Raw genomic sequence first — 7435 nt, 5'->3', positions numbered from 1 at the left:
GTAATCATTGTAATCTAATCTTGTGGGTTTATTAGAATGGCTTTCCAGCAATAACTCAGACAAGCTTTAGAAGTCAATATTGAACGTACTTTTCAAGACATACGACTTTAGAGGTAATCGTAAGTATATACGCCTCTTAGTTTTTCGTGCCATGTTCTTGAAAAATTTACATTGAAAGTGAAAACATGTCTTGCGATGTGTTGGTATTATTATGTGTGTCAGATTGCATTGATCCTTCTAAATCATTTCACGCAGTCTATCAAATATCCATTTAGAGATTTGTGATTGCAACACGTGCCGTTGTCTTCAATTTACTACCTTCGTTCGGCCATTTTTGGTTACAACAAAACCCATAAAATTTACGCACCTGCCGAATGGCAAAAAAAAAAAAAAAAAAAAAAAAAAAAAAAAAAAAAAAAAAAAAAAAAAAAAAAAAAAAAAAACAACAACAACAAAGAAAAAAATTATAATAAATAAGTGCATGAATACATTGATGTTAAAAAAAAAAGTTTAAATACATTATTTTAGAATTTACAAGGCATAAAATTGTCTAACACTTCCCAAAGCAAAGAAATATATAAAAACAAATTTAACCATAAAATTATGGGGTAACTGGCATAATCTTTCTTCATATCGCGTGCCAGTGGAATGGAAATGATGTAAGTGTTGAAATTCCAAGCAGTAATTGAAATAGACTGGTCTAACGTATTTCCACCTCTGATAAACAATTGCAATTAGCTTTAAGTGTTGGAACTTGGAATGACAAACAGCGGACTGAGCCCAGCTATAAGCGTAGTGAAAAGGCAGACAGGCGGAGAACGCCAGTTGCTTAAACACAATGGCAGAAAAGTTTGCAGTTTTATAATCTTTCCGGTAACAAAAAGCATTCAAATCGCAGGAGATGAAATTAATTTCCTGTTCTATAGTGAAAGGAGATAGAAAATCGTTAAATGTGTGTGTAAAGAAGGTATCAAAAAATGTTTGAGTAATAATTTGAGTATCTTCACGTATATAAATATGTATGCTACAATTAAATTAACGTTTGCGTTGCTAATATACCTTTTATTTCAGATCAGCTATATGCATACTAGAAAATGAGCTCACAAATACAAATACAAATAGAATATATTAAATAGAAGCAGCTATGCTCTGATTTTTTTTTACTGAGATCTGGTTTCAATTAAGTTCTTAACGGTTTTAACGGGATATATCCTTGAGCGTATAAAAGCTTCGCGAAACATTTTCAATTTATAACATTCCTTTTTAAGAACAACAATTAATTAAATATATATAAGGCAATTTCACTTACTCGAGTTTTCACTCCGGTTCTTATGTCTGTGAGTTTTCGCGCAAGCAGAGCAGAATTGTTATGAACTTCAGGTTTTTTTCGTCATTCTACTAAATGTTTGACATGCTCGGTATGCTCTAAAATTCAAGCCATAACAGCACACGTAGCGAAATAGGATGATTACTGTTTATGGCTCTTTTACAAGTTTGGTGCACTTAGATAAACAATTTACTATACAAAATAGATTCCGTCACATATTTATAAATTTGATGAATTTATGTTGGTCCTAGCAAGGACACTTCACTCTAATTTTGTTGTGTTGGCTGTGGTATCAAGTTAAATAATTTTGATTGTTGTTTTTGCGGCATAACTCAAGGTTGAATGAGACTTTTATGACTGACTGATTTGGCGGATGATAGTTTATGAAAATCTCTATAAGTTTTAGGAAATTTAATGTAGTAACTACTCGGTGGGCAGATCTGGGGTAATATTTCTGCTCGAGAGTTTGAAAAAGCCTCTTTATTAAAACTTATAGTATAATAAGTTATTCTAACGTCACTGATCTTAATATGATTTCAATTACAATTTGTCTACTTTTAGGTGCATCTCAAGAGGTTTATAGTTATTGGTACCCAATTGAATTATATTTCGGGACGTAATCGGCTTACTTGCCAGTGTTTTAGCGAAGGCAAATGCAACTGAGGTGAACGGTACATAGCGATTTGTCATCCATTTCGGCGAGTAGCGCACCAATTAATGGTTCTATTTGTTTCTTTCTGCACAGTCGATGCAATTCTCCATGAAGGGCGGCGCCTTGTGCACGGTAACATATACCACTGAGAGGTCACTTTGTTTCTTAATACCTAAGACGCGAATTTCGTTACCAGCTAATCTTTGTATCGCCCATTGTATTGTTTTTCAAGTATTAAACGGAATTGTGTTTTTTTTTTATGTAACTAAATATAAATGTAGAAAAGAGCAACGCATTGAAACTCACCACATGTAAAAAAATGTAACTAAATCACTCATAGTATCGTTACTTGATATTCATACTGGATTAAATAATTTCTGCTGCACCCATTCCATTAAGAGATTAAAAATCGCCTTATATGACAAATATAGAGATCAATAATTTTGCAAAAAAAATAGACGAGTCAAGCAAGAACATCCTCTAACACATGCCTGACGATTTTCATGCACCATATTCTCAACCTTTTTCAAAATTTTCATCACTTGTAGAGATCAAAGGTCGTGCAGAACGAGGCAAGTCTTCAACGATTTCTCAACCGTCTTTAAAGTATTTCTACCAAACGTATTTTTGTGTTTTTGACTTAAACCATCGTAAGTCTTTTCCAACAATAGCGGCGATCCTGCGCACGAAATTTTGTTAGAAATACAAAATTTGAGACAAATACTTTTTTTATTTTTTTATCGATTGAAAAAATCGCAACGCCAACGCCACAAGTCTATTAATGACATATTGAGTAGTAGGCAAACCCTGCCTCTAACGCTTGACACAGCGACAGCAACAGGTTGGTTTCCCATAGGTTAAGCTAATGTATGGTATTGCGAATATTCATATGTATGAATTCATGCTTTCCAAATTAAGTAAATTTGCTATTTATTTAGAGCATATTCTCCTTTTACATTAACATCATTTCTTTCGCTACGAAGAAAATAGCTTTTGACCATATACATATATTTATTTTGTTATTTTCTCAAACCTTTTCCATTTTCATTTTGCTTCTTACAATTTGTGTTTTCTTCTTTTTTTCGAATCCCATAATTGACAAATGCTGCTGTCGCTGTAGCGTTCTTCCTCTGCTGGGCACCCTTCCACGCACAACTACTGATGGCTGTGTATGGCAGCAGCGCGAATATTAAAAAGCAACTGTTCAAAGATGTCTTCGAAGCCGTTGACCTCACATCCGGTGTGCTTTATAACTTATCGACCTACATCAATTCGTTGCGCTAAATCATGAGCAAATTCAAATTCTCTCATGCTTTCAAGGTGAGCTAAGTTAAATTGAGTATACTCGCATGTGTGAAAGACCATGTAGACAGAAAGGTGTATATGCAACACGAATATCGTTTGAATTATACACACATGTGATGTTGAAACATTTAGGTTACCTTCTAACATCACCCATATATCACTTTCTTTATCTATCTCCTCTGGTTTCGAATTAATCTCATGTCACGTTATTCGTAGTGCTAATTTTCAATTCCCATTTGTAGCTAACTTTAGCTTGTCAATTCGGATTTCCTGGTCGTCAAAGTCACAACTACAGCGTCCTGCTACGATGTATGTTTCTATGCGTCTTCATATGGTACAATGGTGAATAAAAGTGCTCTTAATCGCCATCACTATATCGAGTTATGCAATTACATAGTCGGGAAAAGACAAACACATTGTCTCTCTATGCAGGACAGGATTCGAACAACAACAACAACAACTACGACAGCAATCAACAGCAGCAGTGAAAAGAGCAGCGTTAGTCGCCCTTCATCACATTGTGCCTGGTAATCCTCTACCGGCTAGAAAACTTCGCTGACAACAACCCTGTCGAAGCGGAATGAAATCGTTGTAAATCAAGTAACTGGTATAAATGCACAACCAAACAACAACAACATCAGAAGCACACCATCATATCCTACAATCCCAACTGTCCCAACGGTGCAATATTGCTATATTCTGTTCGATAAAGAATTGGGAACAGCGCATAACTCTTATCTAGCTAATCAGATGTCTTCAGCCATAAATTCCTAGCGGACTGATAGTTTTCGTTATTCCGTAATTAGCAGTAATATAATGCATTTGGACATACATTTAGCGGCGCGTATACATCTTAAACCCTCGCGAACAATTAGACGTCGTGACAAGAATACATTGTCGATGCCGCGCGGTAATCGGTACTTCCACACTGCGGATGACAATTGTTCTTAGCAGATAGTGGCCTACGTCAGTCATGCTGAAAACAACGCATTCGTAGCGAAAAAAATACAATATCTATGAAGAGTTATGAATCCACACGAAGAAAATGAGCTCATTTGTACTAAAGGAATTTCGGTAACATGAAATATTTGTGCTGCTACTGTTACCAGATGACAGCATACTAACTCATCGCCGGAAAGTGGTGTGCGAACTTACTTCATATACCACTTTTAAATGCTTATATTGATAGGACCAAGTTTTAAAGAGCATTAAAAAAAAAACAACAAAAAAAAAAAAAAAAAACAAGGTGTTTTAATGCTCAAATCGTTCAGTAACACTATAGATTTTTTATCTGAAGGAAAATCGACTGATGTGCTTAGAGGTTTGTAGAGTACTTGAGGTGCTCTGATTACGAATTTTCGATCACGTACAGCTATTCTATTCCTTTTTAGTAAAGGTAGCCTTGACTAAAACACAACACATTCTACGTGTTGGAATTTTTTAATATTATTTTTGGTTTTAGCAAGCCAAAACTAGCAAGAACAGTCTCTAACATCCCAGGCGTAAAATTACTGTAAACCATTGCTATTTTACACACAGTTGCTAATGTGCGTAGAATGTAAATCATCCAACCAACCGGGTCTCTCAGCATAAGCGACTACTTATGTCCTCAATTTGTTAATATATGTAAGTATATATTTACTTGTTGGGTCATGTCGCATCGCTTTTAACATCACACTTTCCTACAAATAAAATGTAAGAAATCCCTAGTAGACAGTCGTATCACTATAAATACCATACCATTAATTTAAGGTAGACCCAAGTCCTGTTTGAAGTGTGACAGTTGTACCCTAAATTGTTATTATCAGTAATCAGTACATGAAGAAGAAAGAAGACAAAGAATAAAAGGGTGTCAGTGGTGGATATACGAAGAGAGTATAAAAAATTACAACCGAAGATAGCATAATAGAACATAACAGAATGTAATTTGTGACCTTTCATAGTTAACTAGTGAAAATAAGAACAAGAAAATACTAGGAATTATGGACTGTCACAAAGGAGACTTTCTACCATTGCATGTACATACTTGTATGTATTAACTACATCAAAATTTATGTTTTTGCATAACTTGTCCATTGCACTTTACAATTAGCTCTTTGAATAGAGGGCACTTAAAATCGCTGTTAATTATTTGCAGTTCTTTTATTTATTTCTTTCTTTTAAAGTGGATAACTACTATGAAGGTAGGTATGTGTATGTATACAAACTAATTATGTGTTTTCGAATATTAATTGCAGGTCATCGTAATAAATAGCGCCCTGAGGCGTGGGCTCATACTGCAGCTGCAAATAATTTATGCATATTTCGCTTCAAGCGCCTGTAGTTATTTAAGAGCATTGTGCATTAGTTAATATATCGCCATAACGGACTAAGCAGATTAGAAAGCTGTGGTTGGCGTTGATGAATCTTGAATGACTAGCAGAGACCGTATTAATGTTTCGTGTTTCATGCATTTAAATTAAATATCCTTTAACTAATATAGATGCTAGTAAAAATTGTTATTTATTATAACAAATTTGCACTTTTCATTAAATTGCCTTCCTTTCTTCTCCTTTGTCTTTTCTCTAATATTGAAAGATAATTTCACAAATATAAAATGTTCATATCAAATGTGCATATACTCGTACAAAAAAAAATTTCGGTGGGTAAGTTTCAGATGAAATCGTAAATAATGATGTACTTAAGAGACTTTGTGAATCCGTGCATGTCTTTGGGGTTAAAAGATATTTTGGCATCCTACACAAACGCAGAAAAGGTTAACCGATTGCATGCATGTTGCTTCCTTACTTCGCCTCAGCTTATCATTCTGGCTACTAATCATCCATCAGCCGTACCACATAACTTATGTTTCGTTTAGCAAACAGTTATACTGAACCAGTGCGTTGGTGCGGCGCGTGCAATAATGCCATAACGACGCAATAAATAGTTTCCATGACTTTCTGCTAGCAGCTGCAGGCCATCAATATGCTCAAGTTATCTGTTGTTACTGTAGCTGCTGCTGTTGTCTTTCATTTCTTGCTACATTTCGCTTGATCCTGTTTATGCGTGTTCATATAAAGTTGCCCATTGATGTGTAACAATGTTGTGTGTGTTGCTTTTTACGCATTTTGCACCGGTGCCAAGTTGTAAACAACAGGAGCAACAGGTGCATAACTTTTTAATTTGATTGTGTGAGTATTTCGCCATGGTCGGTAAACAGAACTTAGGCGAATCCGGGAGAGCTACAGTTGGGTAAAGAGAATGGGTATTAAGTCATTTTATGGCAAGAGCGAAAGCTAAATGTGCTTTGGAACGTTTAGCTGTTTTACAGTAAATATTTTTAGTACACATTTTTATACCCTGAAAAGGGTTTGCCACGAAGTTTGTAATACCAAGAAGAAAGCGTTGGAGACCCTACAAAGTATAAATATAAATGATCAGTATGTTGAGCTGAGTCGATTTAGCCATGTCCGTCTGTCTGTTTATATACGAACTAGACCCTCAGTTCTTAACGAGACCAAGACTTTTTATACATTACCTCAAAATGAATGTGAAAAGCCCAGTTTTGGGTTTTTATACTCTCGCAACAAAGTTGCTAAAGAGAGTATTATAGTTTTGTTCACATAACGGTTGTTTGTAACTCCTGAAACTAAAAGAGTCAGATATAGGGTTATATATACAAAAGTTATCAGGGTGACGAGTTGAAATCCGTCCGTCCGTCCGTCTGTCCGTCCGTCCGTGCAAGCTGTAACTTGAGTAAAAATTGAGATATCAAGATGAAACGTGGTACACGTATTTAATGGCTCCATAAGAAGATTAAGTTCGAAGATGGGCAAAATCGGCCGACTGCCACGCTCACAAAATGGCGGAAACCGAAAACCTATAAAGTGTCATAACTAAGGCATAAATAAAGATATTAAAATGAAATTTGGCACAAAGGATTGCATTAGGGAGGGGCACATTTGGAGCTAACTTTTTTGGGAAAGTGGGCGTGGCTCCGCCCCCTACTAACTTTTTTGTTCATATCTCGAAAACTACTATAGCTATGTAAACCAAACTGTATAGAGTCGTTTCTTTTAGGCATTTCCATATACAGTTAAAAAATGGAAGAAATCAGATAATAACCACGCCCACCTCCCATACAAAGGTTATGTTGAAAATCACTAAAAGTG

Source organism: Bactrocera latifrons, unplaced genomic scaffold, assembly GCF_001853355.1.
Source record: "Bactrocera latifrons isolate USDA-ARS-PBARC rearing strain unplaced genomic scaffold, ASM185335v1 scaffold_193, whole genome shotgun sequence".
Taxonomy (NCBI): Eukaryota; Metazoa; Arthropoda; class Insecta; order Diptera; family Tephritidae; genus Bactrocera; species Bactrocera latifrons.
This window is presented reverse-complemented; position numbering follows the sequence as displayed.